Here is a 20,440-nt window from a genome sequence, read left to right on the forward strand (position 1 = left end):
GACACAACGGCGGCTACGACGCGCTCCGCCAATCGGGCGTTGTGGCGTCATGGTGCATGACGTCATAATCGCGAAGCTGCGCATGCGTACCGGCTGCCTGCCCTAGGGGACACGTAGTCAGCGACCGGGACTCGAATGCGAACATAGAGTAAGTGAGACAGAGAGGGAAGAGAGAACCGAGGAAAAAAAGATGACGATAACACGCGCGCGCACTCGCGCTCCGTACCCACTCTTCGCAACGAGAGGTCCACTTTACACTCGAGAAAATGCTGTTAACGAACTACTCTTCGATTTTACTGAATATGGATGGGATCTTATAATTTATTGGCGGATTAAACCGACGATTATTCAGCCGGCTGGATGCCTCCTGCAGGTTACTTTTGTTACTGTTTTTAATTCGAGTTCGGGACGCGATCTTTTGCTGTATTATACATATATATATATATATATACATATATACATATATACGCACGTATGTACATGTACGTGCACGTAGAAAAATTGAAAAGGGCTCCACCCATTCTAATCTGCATGTGGTATCTGGATTTTTAGTTCGCCTGGTAAAATGGTGCCTACTAAGAAATACAACCGTATATCGTCCTTGTTGGTTTAATTAACAGAATATGAACTGGAATCTAAAATCCGATTACGCTCTAATTGTGCTCGATGTTTGTTAATGTACTTAACTGAGACAGTATAACGCACAAACACGTATAGCAATGCTAGTTACTACCTCACAACTGACTCTAGTGTGTATACAGTTCTAAGCAGTCGGCTATATATTTATAACATAATTAGCATTACGTTATACCTACCGTTACGTAATAATTAGAATTTAAAAACACGCCTTTTTCATTCTCGACAAGTTGTCGCTGCAGATTCCAATTACGTTAATCTTCTCAGTTTGCTTTCCTTTTGCATTATGCAAACGATCGAACTGTGTTACATTTTCCATATTAATTTATGCATTATATATTTTGATTTATACTAAACAGTATATTTATAGGATATTTCGCAAACTAATTTTCAAACCTATTCAACCGATAACTTTTCACTTTTATTTTACAATCGCCTTGCTAATCTTTTACATAACAAACTGACGATTTAAAAGATTCCGTTCGAAAGCAATTGTACGAGATATCGTAGACACGATTCTCTCGTTTTTTTTTCGTGGCAATCTTAACGCCGCCATTCACCAATTTTATCTTCTTTATCATAATCGTTGTTGATCAACGATTTTGATTCGTTGACGAAGCGTATGAACTGCAATGTTCAGATGCAATTAAACGAAATTACTTAAGCCAAACGATATAAACAATGGCTATTCATACCATAATACGAATCCAATGATCGCATAATGGCGTGCCATTTTATCGGGCTTTTCGCGATAAGGGAATACGAGATAACGGTCACAGGAGGCTTGGCATCTAGAGTAGATAGTTTGGTTATTGACTGCGTTGCTGTCGTTACAGCGCGACGAACTGCGCGTGATGAAACCTCAGATTATCCTCTACAGATCACCACTGATAAATCCATGTCGTTGAACTCTTTCTCACCACTTTTAATTTTATTGATCGTACCGATAGTAGAGATATTATGCCGTATTTTGTAATACCTTGGCAACTTAAATAGAAAAATTAATCCCCTTGAAAAACGATAAAAGAAAAGAAAAAAGAAAGCCACGATAAGATAGTATCACCTTATCGAAATATTAAATTATGTGATTACCGTATCACTCGCGATAGTATGTATCTTTTCGTCATCTGTAACATCGTACGCGATGGTGAAATCGATTTTATATCTTGCGCTGTTAAAACGCGATAAAAAATCACGTAATCTGTGGAAGTAACGTTTCACGTGTGCGCATAAGTCAAAAATAACCAGACACTGGTGAAAATTCTCCAAATTTCTAACTAACGAACACCGGGCTGTTTATACATAGGCGTTTTCATTAGCTTGCTTCGACTATTCTAAAAAGTGTTCCTATCGTTTTTAACACGATACAAGGAATACAAGCGGCATGATTATGCATGCGCGCAGATGCATATTTATTCCGTTGCGACGAGTTTAAAAAAAGAAACGCAATTGTAAATTATTTATAATATTCGCCGCAAAGTTTTACACAATGTACAAATATCGAGTATCTACAAAGAAATGACATCACTCTGACATCATAGTACGACATGACTTCGTAACGCAAAGCTTAGATGCAGCGATGCAGTCAGAGAAAAAATTTTACCGGCAACGTTATACAATTCGTGCGAGCTGAAACGGAGAAAAAATGAATGACCGCATAGTTTCGTTCGAAGGTATATTAGTTTCTACTATTGCAACTCGATCGGCACGGTCGAACCAATATTATCAGCGAAATTTAACGAGTCGCGAGTTACGAGCTATCAGCACTAATAAATTCTCCTACGTAACAACAATTTTGATAATAAAACAAATGAAATTGTACGTATAAATATGGTAGATTATGAGTCAACCGATTATCCTATTTGATATTAATTTGTACGTTTTGCTAAAATTCACATACGGTTACTATAAAATCGACTAAAGTATCCGGATGCTTTGTATAAGCATCCGTGCAAGTGTGTCAAACAACCGGCCGCAAATTTAGCCAATTGGTAATTTTAATACGACCAGTTTGTCGATAACACGGCCATGTGCAAGGCTGCAATAGTTCACCGTTAATCTCTCGAAACACATGAAACGCGTCGAATATCTATTTACAGACAAGGGACAAATAACTTTGTCAGTCTACTCGATGATACGATTTTATCCATTAACCCTTGCACGTTCTGTGTCAGCGAAAGATTTACATAATTACTTTCCCGAGTATGCTCGTGCGACAATTTTGCATGGCACGTTGCATATTGATGGTACGCACACTTACAAAAATATCGTGTGTATAATAGCGACAAGTATCAGCCGCACTAGGCTACCATATTTCATAGGGGCGACTGATAGGGCGACTTTATCTAGCGCGACGCGCTGCAAAATTATTTCCGCTTCGCCGAGACACGCGGTAGACGTGTCTGGCTCGATGACGCCTTCTTTAATATGCTTTAATTTCTAATTTGTCTGCACAGCGTCACGAGCGCAGTGAAATGCAATTATGTGGATGTACGATCGGATAGATGCGTCTCTTGTTACCATCGAACGTTATGTAATACTGCGAGATTACTGAAAAACATGTACGATGACTCACGATAATATTTGAACACTTATGCAAACTTCCAGTGAATATATTATGCGTGTAATACGAAATATTTTACAATTTCATTTCATTCAGCTATTTAATGGGATACGACAATCATCGTTATTTTAGTAGAAATTGAAATGATATATAACAAGGAAATGTATATAAATGTTACGAGGCATTTATCGTAAACATACACTCCGCAAAGATCATCGAAATATTTGAATAGTCAATTATCGATCATGTTGGTACGTAACGATATTTAGTGGAACTATATTTAGCGCTATTTATACGTTGACACTGTTTATCCTATGTATTAGATTTTTATTAAGAATATGTTTGCAAGGAATGTGTCGTAATCTCTAAATTCTGATTGATTTCATATTTTGATATAATGTAATAACGATGGCCTCGTTACAGTGTCAGCGATGTTTCAAAAAGTTTCGCAAAACGCACATAAAACATCCATGAATATTTTCTATAGCACGCGTTCGAATATCTTTGCGAGTCAAATAGGTAAAGTTAGTTTATGAGATAAAATTTCTATTCATATATACGAACTTGTAACATATGTATAGGACAGAAAGATAAACGTTCAAAAAGTATACTTGCTAATAAAAATGATTTTACATATCGCGCATTACTAGAGTTTGCGGTATCTGTATCCTCGATAATCTACTTCGAGCGGAAGATTTTTTCAATAGGCGGCTGGTCACGTGAATGAATGTTATGTTTACAATCTTGCAAAACACTTGGTATCATTCATAGATTATCACCGATGATACAAGAGCCGAGCAGTGCAAACGAGAATTTTAACAGGGAGGGTCGTAATTTCTTAAATACTTAATATTTGATGATATAAGTCGAGAATAAATATCCGGACACACCTGGTACGTGTCATAGGGTTATCGCTGCAGAACCATTACGTAACGGAATTTAAAGATTCCTTAACGGTGTGGTTTGTTACGCTGTTGGTAACGCGCAAAAACGCGACGAGCTAACCTTCTCTTTTCTTGCGCGGGAAAACATCACGAATCGTCGATACCGTGAGGCGTAATCATGTACATAATATTCCTCGTCTATTATTTCCCACGAAACTCTTGAAATTCATCAAGAAATCATCGTTAAAAGATCCCCAGAAGTAATATTGTAATTTGTAATAAAACGTAAAAAACATTTATAACAAATAATAAAGATTTTTAGAATGATTTACAAATGCTCGCGAATATATTCAGACACCTACCACAGAATCTTTTTATGAATATATTATATGCATTATATGCATATGAAACCAGTTCGAAAATGTATATAGAGATTACAAAACATTTGTTACAAACATGCATTTAATGAAGAATTGGTATACGGCATAAATAGTAATCTTGAACGTGCAATTCATCTCGTTAAATATTGTGACTTATTAATACATATAACGAATATGTTGATTGTTCAAATATCCTGACGATCTTTACGAAGTGTATGCTCTTTCAATAAATATGTTAGAATTTCTACGCGATAATCTTCGCGTCTCGTTACAGTGCTAATGAGATTTCAAAATGCTTTGTACGATATGTACATAAAAAGTTTCTAAGATTGTTCAAATACTTTCTTAAATCACTCTGAATACATTTACTAAAGACTTTAACGGATCTTAAATTCAAGAAGCGTATTATAACCTATAATTATCGGTTCGTGAATTACGACGCTATTCGTGGAGATTTTTCTGGAAGCTACGGTTTTATCGAAGCGAATACAGGCACAGAGCGTGGAGGACGTAGTTTCTGCATTTCACTAACAATAAGTGCAAACGAAGCGGGTAGATGCGATCTCCGATTATTCCTATCGAGTAACAAAGAGAGCGTTGTACTTTTCCGAGCGTAAGTTTGGCTTTGCCGGCGAGCTGCTTTACGTACTCGTTCGGGAGTCGTATGTCTTGTGACGTCACTCGAGGCGCTGGCAACATTGCGAAAGATCATGCGACGTTGTCAAGCCGCTCCATGTGCCGGAAATTCAAAGCCTCTTTCGCCTCTACGTAGATTCGAATAAAGTTCTTACTTGTTTCTTAAACCTTCGACGTCGACAATAAAAACTTTTACGTATAATACTCGAACGTATGAATTTTCCATGTTTCTCAATCCGTTCGACCGATTCGAGAAACGTACGCTAGATCAAGGGGAAACTTTCGTCGTAGTTCATAATGGAAGGAGTACCTTTAGTGCGGGTTCGATCGTAAAGAGCAGCACGTTGCTCAGAGTGGATAATATCATTCTGTCACGTCACAGTGTACGCTGGCCAGAGAAAATCAATCCGGCGCTTCTCTACTAACCTTTTGCCTGAACAGCGCCACACTCGCTACTATCCACCTTAAAAACACTCTGTTCTTCAAGGGTCCGTTGCGATATTGACCCGAGGTTGCGTTAGGTTATTTCTGTCGAGGTTCATGTACCTTTTCAGGTGAAATGTTGGAATTTTTGTGAATGCACTTTCAGGCTTGCTCTTTATAGTATGTATTAGACGCATTCAGGAGATAATGTTATATCATAGATCGACTTCGCCCGTGTCCTTGACCTCATTGGTAGTTCAAACGGTTAAACGTCGCGTACAATATCGTGGTATGTACATGTTGTTTACTCGCTCTGGCTATTATAGCTTTGTAGTCATTTCATTTCGAAATAAATAGTTGAAAGAAACGTTCTGTAAATTAGTACAATGTATGAAATTAAGTTGATATTCTAATGCCATGCCAATTTCTCGAGATTTAGTTTGTATAGTATATAATATATCTATAAAATGTACAACTGTCGTTTAATTATTATTATTATTCTGTTTAAATGTGTATTATGTCTTTTTGTTATTTTCGTAAATTAGTGTTCTTGGAGCAGTATATCTTCAAGAAACAATAAGAAAATGAATGTATTCAACTTTTATAGAACTACGATTATATACTTTTCAAAGATTTAAACATTTTTATATCAGTACAATTTTCTTATGTTACATTCGAAATGTAAATTTCTAAACAAAAGACAATACAATATAAAAAACATACGTTCGATATCTTTTTTTTATCAACGGATCGCGTGACAAAGAATCGTCAGAAATACGAGCGATCCTTTAAATCAACCCCCTGTGCTGTGTTTACCGTTCGAAATGGACCAAGGGAAGAGGATATGCGCGCGATATACGACCTAATTCAGTACCCTACTGATAACGATGACGTCACGATAGCTCGTCTACTTGTTACTAGTCACGGACGGTACGTGACACGAGACCAAACTGTAGAGATGAGCAGGATGATAATGGTGTTACTCTACATTACGTTATGCGTTACACTATTCCTCGTGACACAACACGCGGTGGTTTATTCAATTCTCTCGCGAATATTTTATTATTCATCCGATCCATTTGCTACGAACGTGATATTGACTAATGTCGAATATTTACGCTTTGCTATTCCTATCGTTACATTATGTATTTTACCTTCGGTTTATGTGCCAGAATTTTACTTTTCAAAGCGATAAGCTAGACTAACTAGCATGGTATCGATTCGAGTCGAAGACACGCGAAACGTGAGAAAATGAAAGTAGCAGCGGGTCGCTTTTAGATCGATCAGCCAGCGGCAGCAGCAGCAGCAGCAGCAAGCAAGAGCCGCCAAGGGAACGGGGAGACCAGTTGTCGTCTTTCCATCGTCGCGTCGTCCTTTCGTCGGCATCACGAGATTGCGCGATGATGTCATGTATTCGGCCGAGTTTACGCGTGTTTGTAAACAGGCAGAGGGAATGAGAGAAATAACCCAGAAAGCCGAACAAAGAGGGAGGAGAGAAGTGGGAGTAAACGTGTTGAGGACGCGAACGAAAAAGGTGGCGGGGAAGGGGTAAGGAGAGGGAGGAGAGCGAGGGGAAAAATTGCCTTGTGTCAGGCACCTTGCTGTTCCGACTGCGCAGCATCTCTCCGCTCGTCTCTCGTACGCCTTCGTCGAGGCTTCCTACGCAGCGTTGCTCATCTCGTTTTCTCGTACACGAGCGTGACGTCATGCTGCAAGTTGCACAGGAGTAACCGACCGTGGGAAGGGGACCAGGGGGGAGTAGTTACGTGGGGATACAAAACGAGCGAACTCTGGCGCGCGCGCGCGCACCAGAGAGCCGCAGCGTCGATGGATTTGCTGTTAGCTGTATGCAGCGGGCTGCATGCAGAATACACACGCGGTGACATCGTCGTATGCAGTCGTTGGTTAGCTGCTTTCTCCCTTTACCCCCCTATCTTCGTCTACCTAACCTCTTGACGAAGCATAACCGGTTCCGCGCCGCGTGCAAACTCCTTCCCATCCCCCTGGCCTGCGACTGTCTCTTTCTTTCTTCCCCCAGTTTTCTTCCTTTCCGTGCAAACCCTATCTCTCTTCCGAGCCGTTCCGCCCTCCCTCACTCGCTCGCTCCTTCTCGCTTTTCTTTCTCGCGTTTCATTCTCGCTTCCACCCATTTTCAATACCATGCTCGAACCACGGAACCGGACCGAGTTAACCCTACTATGTAGCAACTTGGTCCTGCATTTTACGCGCTTTTCTCTCGTTCTCTTTCGTCACTGATGCACACACACCTCGCATGTGTACGAACTTCAGCTTGGCGGGCGATTCTCGCGGTCATCCAGCGGGACGTGCTACTTTATGCTATAGTTTCTATCTTTTTCTTTCTCTCTGTCTCTTGCTCGTGCTACGCGATTCGACGTGCAGTGTGCTTCGCCACGCTACAGTTGCTGCCTCGGTCAATATCACATCGTATTCTGGGTACGCGCAGTGCGCGTTAATGCCACACGGCTCGCGGTTTCGTTTTTAAGATAGGTTAGATCAGCCAGGTCACACACCTGTTATATACATAGCGTATACACATGGCTTTCCTTTACCATGAAATTTACAGCACCATTTATGGAACGATAGGAATTCATCCATTGACGACTCAACTGAGAAATATTTCCATTACTTTTTTTATTATAACCCTCGTGTTTCATCGAAATTTAAGCGCGATTGGCGACAAAGCCATGAAAAAGATTGGGTTGATTTCTGTGCATTCTTGGTTCACATTGGCCTCGTAACTCAGTCTGTTCCTTTCGACCAGGGTATGTAATAGCTATCGCAAAGGCGATGGCATGGCGGGGCAATGCCACGAAGGAGACGATGGTCTGAGTCTGAGCGCATATTGCACCGGACGGTTAATGGCGTGATGGCGTGACATCGATGCACACGCACGCCGCGAGGTGGGGCGAACGGAACAGAACGAAACGGAACGAAGCGAAATGAAACGACCGGAACGCGATGTCGCGTGTCCTATGCTGCACTCGCGTGTGTCGCAAGTATTACACGCGATCTCTTGGCTAAATGCTTTAGCGCACGAATATATGTACTCGTACATCGTTTTGCTTCTGCGTCTCTGCTTCTAATCCTTAACCCTTTAACTCTTCTCTCGTGGCTGATACTGTTACAGGTGGCTATTACTTTATGGTTGCGCAAGATTAGACGAGTTTATCGTTGCACGACAAAACCATATAAATCTCGCCACGACGGAAAAAGGGTGTACGACCAATACAGGCCGCATTTTGTTTTCTCGGCAATGCGAAACGTATTGCGATTCCATCTTTTATGCCGGCACGTTGATTAACGTACGTACGAAGAAAAAAGTCGACGTGTGAAAAATGAATATTCTTAATTTCCGTGTAATACACGTTGTGCAGCCTCGCGTATCCTCCGAAGAGAAAATGTACTTGTCGGACTTGTGAACTTGGATGGAACGCTGTGTATGCGTTTACGTGTTCTTTTGTCAGGGCTCGTGAGAAAGCGTTCCACAATGACACGGTCATACTCATACTTCTTGCGGAAAGGAATGAGTTAGCAGCAGGCCGAATGCCAGGATGTTCACGAAATGCTTTATATTTATATACGTTCTTCGCGTTGATGTCTTTATTTTATTAAGTTGTTGCAATTGTTTGCTCGCATATCGTGCACGTAGTTCAAAAGAAATTAAAAATTAAATTTTATTGCATATACATATATTTATGTAGAATAATAATAAAATAGAATAAAAAAGAATAAATAAGTAAAAATAACAAATAAATAAATACATAAAAACGCAAATTAAACAGAAATAGTACGTATTCTAAAACGAAGTAACTTAACCTAACGTACGACCGACGACTACGACCTAACGTTACTAATTGAGGTTAAAAGACTGCATTCTTCCTACGTCGTACAGCCAATTTTAATCGACCAACCGAATATAAAAATAATACAATGTACCTTTACAACCGCTCCATCAATCACACTTTGACTGTTTCGAAAACACCATATCCCCGGACGTATACCACGTGTAACTTCCACAGACGTCGAACTTGGGGCGTGCAGTGCACAGCTGTACAAAGAACGATCCGCCATGGAACTCGATCATTTTCTTATTAGCGGGCCGAGGAAGCGGCCCCGACGCGAAATTTCAATAGTCAACGGACCGATTATCCGCGGCTGGATCTTCATCAGATAGCCGTCGAAACGAGAAAAAGAAAAAAGGAAACGAAGAGAACGTTAGTTCGGTTTGCACCCTCCTCTCTTTGTTTCGATACACGGCGCGCTGTTAAAGCCGCTCGGAGAAGAAACACCTGACGACGTCAGGCGGAGAGTACCTACGTGCATACCTGTGGCAGGTGAATCGAGTCAGGTGCCCGAGCAGATGGGTGTCTCTACTCGAGAAAGCGTTATAAAAGCGGTCTATCTCATAAATGTGGGTTACCAGCTAGAACTAACGCCCGTCGTTAGAGCAACATCGCGATTTTGCAGGTTGCCTCTGTAACTGATGTTATTCTATAAATGGTACCTTGAAGCCATAACGTGTTTTTCCTCGGCTCTTTAAAATTTAAATGACGGTAAATGTCAGGGATGATATGTAAAACGAAGAAGCGTGTTGTTAATTCTTCAAATGATAGGGTATATCTATAAAAATTTCTTTGGATTTCAAGACCGTTGATTCGTAAGATTTTTCACTTACGCAACGAATGATGAAAAATGGAGCAACGCGAGAGTTTTAATATTGACAACATGCCAAGTTAGACGATCATAGTAAATAGTTTTTATGCGATAAAATACGAATATTTAATTCTGCATGTGTTAGTAGCTATTTACCTTTTGTGTGAATTATTTAGAGTAGGTACTAGATTACTTTTTAATAGCGTCATGATTTCCATGATTCTATGGGTGTACAGTCGCCCCGAAAAGTAAGTTAACGATCTTACATTTAAACTACGTATAGCGCCAGTTAAAAAAATTTGAAATCGCCTAGAATTTTCGTATACTTCATCATCGATCGAACAGCGTTCCTTTCTTAGTTCGAACGTGAAACTCAATGAAATACACCGATTTTCTAAGACGTTTTAATGGGCAGTAAAACAGGAAACGCTGTTTCACATCTGTCGGCGGTAAACAGTGAGATTCGAACGTCCTTCGAGGCGTTCTCGTCAAGCGAAGGGGTATAACGAGCGGATCTTTTCTTCTTTCTTCCTTCTTTTTTTTTTTTTCTTCTTTTTTCCATAGACACGTGTCGTGTGCAGTGCACACGTAGTATGCATCTTTGGTGTACGCAGTCGCGCGGACAAGAAACTATGTGCAGTCACGTGTAAGAGTGGAATAGCAAAAACGTGATGCGATTATGCATTCTTTCTACGTCGTCATTTCTCACTTGGTACGAGCCGGGCCTCGTGTGTAGATATACATACTTATTAACCTAACGTTTTATGGTAATTTTATTAAACGCTTCTTTTTTACGGCAGACGTCACCGGATTTCCAGCGACTACAAACATCGTCGATCAATATTCGTCGATCGCGAGATCGACCATGATATTGTTAAACCGCAAATACTTAACGTGTATATCGGTCTCGAGCAAGTTTCCTATCGAATGCAGGTAAAAAGATAAGAGCTTGAAGTAATCAGTGATCATTCAATTAATTTGCTATTTTTACTTGAAAAGTAATTCACGCTTAATTTAATTTCATTTTGTATCAAGATAATTATACGCAGATCATTTTCAAGCAATTTAACTATTCCAAATAATATAACAAATAATTTGGCTTTTAATATCATGCATGCAATAATTGCATGAAGCTTAGACAAACTTTATGCGGAATAAAAATAAGAAACAACGATACGATGAAATAATTGTCGTTTTAATTGCTCAAGGATTTTTGTTTTATGTTATGAAATAAAAATATGTTACAGTTACGCTGTTTAATATAAATAACACCGAGGATGTAATTTCATCTTGTTAATTGCGTGTACGATTTCAAAAATAGGTTACAGGATATCAATGGAATTCTTCCAAATTGAAATCTTTTAAGATAAATTGAAAATTTATTTTGAATCCTTCAAACGGAACTCTGCTCTCACCTTCCCCATTATGCGACAATTCTTATTATACATTTCTAGACAGATTTATCGATTTTATAAAATACGTCACGTCGAAACAGCCTTGAATATGATCAAATGTTTGAAATAATTTTCCTAAAGGAGCAAATATAGTAATTTGTGGTCTTGCCTGAATAATTTTAGTTAACAGGTATTTTTATCACCCCTTGTGTACTTGTTTGTATTTAATTCTATTATGAACCTCGATGCTTTCTCCACGCAATTGCGTTGTCGTTTTATTAGAAGATGCCTTGATTTGGAAAAACGAACTGTTACATAAAGCGAGAACAAAGAAACTCGTTTGTAACGTGTAAAAGAGAAGGTTGTAAATTATATACAGAAAAAACGAAGAAATTGTTTAAAGAATGTATTTTTAACGAAAATTATTTCAAGACCGTGTTACGTAGTTCATGTACAACATCAGCAATAAAAGAAGGGCACTTTTATTAATAGAAGATAAAAATAATCTCAATACCTTAATATTTAAAAAAAGAACTAACTACGAATTGGCGTCGTTATTTTTTAATTTTATTCCATTTAATTTCAGGAACAAAATCAATCACTTATAATGAATTTCCAAACGATCCACACAGACAATGATATTCTTTTATACTATACCAAGATCCTTTATTAATAGACTGTTATTCTTTATTATTAAGTTAAGGAAACTTATTTTTATGAAGAGGTATTTTAAAATTGCGACGATAATGTTTACAACGAATTTATATAAACGATACTACGATATCTTCTTCAATGTTCTATATTTCTCCGAATATTAAGTTAATAATGAAACACAATACAAAAGAAAGGGAAATACAATTAAGATTCGTAATAATTAATAAATTAACTATTTCATTTCTATTACGATAATAAGTATTGCAAAGGTGAGATGTTAAGTTTATAAACATTATAGACGATTTAAAAACTCCGCTATTTATGAAAAATCTTCTTCTACTATAATGTTAAAAGTTCAAAAAAAAGTTTAAAGTTTAGCCATCGATTTTTTTCAAGTTGACGACATTTCATCCATAATTCCCCTATAAATGTATCGAGAGATAAAATATTCGTTTAACATTGCTGTTGAAAACCACTTGTAATCGTTAAATGAACCTGGTTTCGTGTCCACCGAAAATGTCGATCGATTGAAAAATTTCAGCGATAATAAACACGCACACACGCACACACGAAACGATAACGGTCAAAAGTAACAGCTGCGAGAACGTTCGATTAGACGTGCCGATGGAAAAAGCAGGAAGAGATTACAGCAAACAAGATTTTATCGTTTCAAATCACAGCTGCCTTCGAATCAATCGCTGCCAGCTATTCCTCCAATGCCACTTGCGCAAATTTTGCAAAGTCGAGTGACGGTTGGCGATGTTTGAAAAATATTTTTTTCACGAGTTTATTACTTCACCTTTTTTTTTCTCCACGAGTGTTGTTACGTCCCTTAACCTTACCATAAACTATAGTCCATCCTCGTACAATCTGTACAAATACATCAACTCGGACCCTTAATAACCTTAAGGAACCGTAATAAAATTTAACTTTTACCCTTCTGTCAAGGCCTTTAATTGCTACAAACATCTTCCAAGTCGAAACGTTCTTTAGAGTTATTACTCATTAAGGCAAAACATGCGAAAAGCAACTTTTCCCACGTACAATATTCGGCGGCCACCTCTACCCGTGAGCGGTCGCTTGGTCGATTGGTGGGGGGCGGACAGCACCCATCACTAGTTTCGTAAAATATGGCCGTCACAGAATATATATCTCAACTTGCTCTAACCTCTTCGCTGAAAACACTTCTACACGCATCACTTATATTCTTCAAAGCTGTTGGAAAGAGAATATTTAATCTGCTAACTCAGTGTTATAATTGTTCAAGCACTCCTATTATCTTAACCGAAATAGAGGATCGGCTGGTTCGTGGCGTCGATCATCGTATCGTAACGAGAATTTACGACTGTAGTTGGCGCGTTATAATGTGAACGCGTCTCTCCGCGAAGCGGTCGAACAAGTATGATTTGTTGTCAGACGACGTACACCGATAGCCTTCCCTAAAATTATCAGTCTTTTGTATATATTTTTCAACTATCCGTATATTTATACATATGAACAAAGAAACACGTAAAACGCCGTGATGTGTAATCGTTGCTATGTAAGAAATTATTATATACGTTGTTGTTGATTATACGATAACTGCAGCGTTTCATGAAACTATTCCAACACTTGGCACGGAATTTTTGTACCGACATATTACGTGCATTTATACGGATTTTTGTTGAAATTTCGTCGGCGTTCTAACGAGACACGACTATCGGCGATTATAATAAAGAAGCGAAAGAAAAAAGAAATCGCCTTTGATGATATTCTGACACCGATCTGTTAAAAACATCGAGGCAAGGAAAGTTACACAGCTTGGGATTTTTTTTCTTTCTTTTCGAATCTTTCGATAAAGAAAATGTTGCGAAATTTTCCATATCGTGTTTCTTACAATTCGACTTCAAAATTCTCGTATATTTATCTGATCTTACGTAAAGTTACAAAACCATAGTTTTTCGCAAGTACGATTTATAATATTTATATTTTAGTTAATCGTACAAAATACGCTATTGCGTTTGTATTATCGAACCTTATCGAATTCACATGTCAATTCATTCATAACACACGTCGTATGTTTATACAAATTTTCCGTAGTAAACGTTGGAATTCTTTCGTAAGTCGCTTTAGCTTTGTTTTTGCGAATAAAAAGCTCGACCTGTAATACCTCCCTCGGCGAAATGCGCGCGAAACTCGTTTCGCTCGAAAGGGAAAATAATCGTGACGCGATGGTTTCTCCGTTTCAGCAGTACGCCGGCTTTAACAGCTGTTATTACAAGGAGAAAAGTTATTCGTACACACACGCGACAGTGCCATTTCGCGTGTACCGTCCTGACACAATGGCAGTACGGTAGTTTATCAGAAGGGTGACACAGGCCAATGAGTGGTCGCCGGTGTCGCCAGTGTCGCGCGAAAATGCAACTTTTCCTCTGCCAGATAAATATTTATGTCACCTCGAGACTCTCAAACCATCGTTCATCGTAATCTGCGCCCGGAAGCGTGTACACCGACGATCGAAAGTTTCGCGGTCGAGTTTCAGAAACGATGGTAATTTGACTTTTCTCTTGTTTTACGCGATCAATTTTCCACGATTAATTTTACACGATGAGATTCGATCGCGGACTTCAACTTGTCGAATCATACGGGAGCATAGCAATTTGAAATTGATTTTTTTTTTTTATTTATTTACGTTTTACAATGTGTCCAGTAGGACATTTGGTAAAATATTATAGCTTAGTGGTATAATAATATAACACGTGGATGGCTACCCCCAGTGGGATACCATCAAAATTGATTTAAATTAAGTTATTCGATATTAGGGTTTTTCGTTTCAATTTATATTTTACAGGCTTTCCTGATTAAAACGTACCAAAATTCTTTCAGATATCGCTTTCGAAGTGTAAGGCGAAAGATCTGCCCAACCAGAAACTTTTATACGTTACTGTATATACGTTTGAAACGAAGGGTCGTGAATTTTTAAGTGACAATGTACGTTTCCTTTTGGTTGCAACTTTACATCTAATGGAGACGAAAAAATAAAAAAGGGAACGCACGGATTTTATCTATTTGAAATATTCATCGGTTTTTTGAGTAAGAATAATGAAGGAGAAGAAACGAAAGATCGACGTGATGAATGAAATATAACGATTTACTAATTTGTCATCGTTACGCCTATATCTGATACTATGTATCCGTTCTTTCTTTACGCTGATAGCTAACATGTATCAAAGAATTATATTTCTAGTCGTAGGAAATTTCCAAAGCTTATCTATGATTTATGTTTGTGTCAATGATATACGTTTATTGACTCGTCGTGGGTTGTACGTTTATGTATAGCCGATATAGATACAGATTACTGTACGTCAGAACATGGAATCGGAGGCTATAGAGGTTGTTCAACTGCAAATGTTCGATTGTTAATAAACTCCGCTCATTTTTGCTGCTATGAATCTCCTCTACGTAGTTGGAATAACATTCCAGTTGGTCGCGTATTTTTACGATTATATTTTCACCGCAAAGCCACAAAATCGGTTTAAAATGGATTTAAAATCTTTCTTGTTAGTTGTTGATACGTGTAACGTGAGTATAAAATGTACTTTGGACTCGTATGAAGGCAAATGTATTTGCAAAACTCATCTAGATTTTTGCACAAATCTAGATTTATGTATTTAGTATTTAGAATTGAGACTCGTTTTAATTTTGTCCCAAAATTTAAATTTCATATTCAACAAACTCACCGAAAATGATTTGAATGCCAAAAATAGCTTTTAACATAGTACCAAAGCAAAAAAGGAAACAAGAAAATAGTAAATAAATCCAAGCGATAGCGATAAATTTGTAGGAATTAGCAAATTACTAGTAGTCCGATAAAACATAAATGAACGTAAAATTACATTTAGTTACAACAAAGTTGCATCATAATTCATCGAAAATTAATTCGACAGCGATGAAACGCAAGGTCGTACGAATTATTATTTTCTGTAATACGCCCGCGCTGCTTTCAACTATATACAACTATCGACACTAGAATTTGTCTTATCTACCATATTTATTCGTATGAAAAAATAAAAATAAAAAAACAACAATATTACTAGAGTACTTGAGCACTCGACTAATATTCAAAGCTCTACTACCGGAAGACTTCTCATTTAATTCTATTATACAAATTATAAAAGAGTTTACCATCTTCGAACGATACGTAAGTAAACGAGACTACAAACAAAAATTTAATCCTTTCGTTGCCAATGACCACTTTACCGTTAACACTATCGAGACAACAATCAATCTCGCTGCCATCTTATCAAATGTTTCAAGATGTTCAACATAAAATTAAAACAAAATATCGTACGTACCACTGACCTTTTCTATGTTTTGTTGAAACCGCGCGAAGATACTTTTTAAGGTTAGAAAAATGTAATTGGGTTGAGAATGACCAAAAGAACGTAGCAGGATTAAAAACACGAGGAGAACAGAACGAGGTTAAATATACCATAAAGTCGATGCGCGCAGAAAATTTAAATCTATCGCGATATAATTTTTATTTTGGGTCGCACAGACCTCTGGAGACAGGGCAGTGTTAAATATACCATAAAACGTCGATGCATACACGTGTGTCGATGCACGCGCCCAGTGAGAAGCGCGTGCAAAGATCGCGCAGGTGTGAACGGGGCGCAACTGCGACGCGATTACGAATCGACGAAGAAAAAGCGGAAAGTGACGCGGCGTGCAACACGTAAACTGTAAACGAAACTTTTGTATCGATCGCTGCTAGAGAGTCACGTTGCCCTCGCATGTCGATACCGATATGTACCCCGTCACACCCCTCGTATTATGGACCAACGTTGTGTCGTCGTAGCCGGCGAGATAAGCGGTTTATCGCCGCGTATTGCGATACATACCATGCGCTGAGCGCGCATGAGCGACCGTTCCGATAGAAAGATAGCCGTAAAGTATATGTATGTATAGTTACTTATTTAGGTGCTACCTCGTCTTGCTTCGTTGTGTGCGAACACGTGACGTAGCCTCGATCTCGTCTAGCTCGGTCGTGCGATGATAAACCGATACACGTGTAGGTACGTCGTCGCTAGCGTTGGACTCAAGTACATCGCAGGTACATTAGGATGCATGAGTATTTGGATACTTTCAAACTATTGGAATTATATGAAACATACTACAAACGAAGCGTGTTCTTTTAATTTAACTTTCGCATCTGATCTTATCTCAGGCAACTATATATAGTAGATATTGATAAAAACAACAGTTCTTACAGCAATATCGATTAATATAAATAAAAAAGTAATAATTGGAAGTGGATGAAAATTACTTGCAGGGAAACATCTTAAGCGTATCTGTAATGAGATCTCAGAATGATTGCGATATGTAATTTTAAACACTTTTTGAATTATAGATTTGATGAATATAGATTTCATGAAGTGTCAGCTATTTATTAGAGATAAATATGGAACTTGATCGATGCAGATATATTTCTCGTTTCAGTCTCGATTTAGCAGAACATTTTCATTCCACTTGTGGTAAAGAGTAGGAAATTAAACGTAGAAAAATGTTTTTCTGCCGCAACGTTGATAATAAGGATATCAATCTTATGATTGGATTGCACTAAGTGCACAATTATGTACTTATACTTGTACTTAACAGATTACGCCATTTACCTGCCGTTTATACTAAACGAGCACGAACGACGTGTTCTTGCTCTATGTTCCTACTCGTTTGTTTTAAGCGCACCTTTAATGCGAATGCGGCATTACTTATGTTTTCTTCATCGTGTTCATTTCCCGATATTTTCAGAATGCTTTCGGATGCGCACGCTCGAGCTAACGCCTCTGGCGTTATTCACTTGCAATTACCCGTTCAGTTCTGAACCGTTACGGAATTATACGCGGTAACGGGATTCGATTCACTGGAGTAAGACTTGCTTAATTTCCCTCTTGAATATAACTTACGAATCTGGGCCATCAGACAGCGAGCATCTTTTCGAAGCTTAGATGATACCGCTTGGATATTCCATTTTTCGAGATCAGTGGACGAGCCGGCTGTTTCATAAGCTCAACGGAATAAAACCGAGGATATTTAGTTGAAATTCATCGCGTATTTGTTAGGTTATATTATATATTATTTTAATTAATTGAAAAGACGTATAGGTCAAGAAACAATTTCGTTTAAATGAAAATTATGCATTTTTGAGCGGTTAGGTCGAAAAGGAATCGTATCTTAAGGGGTTAAGGCACACGTTTTATTCACCCCTGGAAGAAACAGTCGATGGAATCGATGTCGATTGGTCGCGTAGCGAAGGAACGCCACGTACGTCGCGCGGCGAGTTCCGTAATTGTGGAATATTTTGCAATTCGTGGATTGGAAGGCGCCTTTCTCGAAAGAGCGTTGCTGGCAATGCCGGTCACGTAGGCCCGTAGTTCCGAGGGTGCCCCGAGCACGGCACAGAATACTAGAATACTAGCGGCGGGAATGCGCGGCGAATACCCGCAACGCGAGTAACCGCTCGTCCGCGAACCAACGAGCCAGCGAGCAAGCGAATCGTATGCCCCTCACGCTTCGACGCGCCACCGTATATACTTGTATATATATGTATGTATCTATCCGCTTAAACGTGCCTATGTACCCCTACGTAGTCGGCATAATTTCAACTTTTTCCGTCGCGGCGGAAGTTAGTGAAAAATTAAGGAGCCCTCACGAATTCGGGATAAAGTAATTTTGTAATTTTTTGCTATCGTCCGTGACGTTTCGTTCCGTCTGCCATCCGCTTCCGTTTGCCGCCGCTGGGCTCATCGGTTGTTTGAATATGTTCATCATTTGGATGTATACGTATGGAGAATCTTCTCTTAATATTTTTAAAATTCTTAAGATAGGTAGTTTTACTCTCCCCCCCCCCCCCCCTCTCTGTCTATCTCTGTCTCTTTTTGTCTGTAACGATTTTGAAAAGTATGTACAATTAGAAAAATCACGAAACGTCAGTAACATTAGTTGGAAGATTTCATTTTTCATTTTATAGGTACGCGAATCTATCGCAGAGAGATTTCGATTTTCAACTGAACGGACCATTACCTCGCCCACGTCGCAAACGATCGCCTCAAGTCTCGTGATCGAGTAAAACCGGTTTGAATGCGCCAGTGCCGTAACAACTTATCAGCCGATACTGGGATTAGAGAATATTCCTGAATTTGTAACATATTCGTTGTCTCTTTCGTTCATATAAACTAACAAATAATATATTTGTTATAGATGACTAAATACATGAAATAAAATAGAGATTAATAAAAAGAAATACTAATAAATGAACATTTTTGTATCATAAATTACCAAACTGATAATATCATTTATAACTATTGGCCTTCGTATTATTTATATTGAATATTGAAAATTATAATATATACCTAATATGACTAGACGTAAACTCCTTGGAGCGTCGAGTTCTTGCGAGAACATCATTTAAATCACTTTACGATTCTACCCAATGCGAGTAGAAAACGAAAGCGATGATGTAAGAAGACGAGGATCGTGGCCGTGGTTGAAAGTCTGCTCGACGTAATATCACAGTTTTTTACGCTTTTTCGAGCCCGACCGGGATTTCATTAAGGAACCAGATCCTTGCCGATCGAGCGTCTAACGCCGAGAATTAAGATTCCGTTCGTTCGCCTCGCGGCTCGGCGGTATTCCTCGTGAAAACGAGGGGAAAAACGTCTCCCATCCATGGCACGTCACGATCCCTAACCCCCCTCTGAAACAGCCAGAAGTCCAGGAGTATCTCGCTCGGTATTATACGCGAGCGACCTCTGGTTCTCCGCTTTACAGACATTTTACGGAAACAGTACCGTCTCTTCTGGTCGGTGTGACTCTTGAATATCGAGAATGCGCAGCTTCTACGTGGGACGCATTCGCAGCCTCCAACACGCAAGCTGAATTTTGAATCGCCGTTTCCAGGCCGATTTCCTATAATAATTGACGATGATCCAACGAATCTCTCCTTACATTTACATTAATTTGCTTTTCGATTCGATAGGTGGTGTTTGGCACGAGCCTCAGTTAAGCACCACTTTCAGTTAAGAATAAAATGTATTAGGATAGTTCGCTTAATTCTCGTTTTTTACGTGTTAATTATTTTATACAAGAGAGTCTAGTTCATCTGGACAGGTCGGTGAACAAGACAGTTCGTATAATCGAGTAGTTTCGATAAAAGAGGTT

At 38.8% G+C, this 20,440-nt stretch overlaps 1 protein-coding gene and 1 long non-coding RNA gene across 2 annotated transcripts in view; one reads left to right on the forward strand and one right to left on the reverse strand.

Annotated features, from left to right (window-relative positions):
- Positions 1–20,440, reverse strand: part of LOC126866639 (uncharacterized) — a 59,514-nt gene that overhangs the window by 31,059 nt on the left and 8,015 nt on the right. The gene's annotated exons all lie outside the window — the stretch shown is intronic.
- Positions 114–19,533, forward strand: LOC126866665 (uncharacterized). The gene is made up of 2 exons (XR_007689994.1): positions 114–14,773; positions 15,110–19,533. It is a non-coding gene; the product is annotated as an uncharacterized LOC126866665 (long non-coding RNA).

Source organism: Bombus huntii, chromosome 6 (genome assembly GCF_024542735.1).
Source record: "Bombus huntii isolate Logan2020A chromosome 6, iyBomHunt1.1, whole genome shotgun sequence".
Lineage (NCBI taxonomy): Eukaryota > Metazoa > Arthropoda > Insecta > Hymenoptera > Apidae > Bombus > Bombus huntii.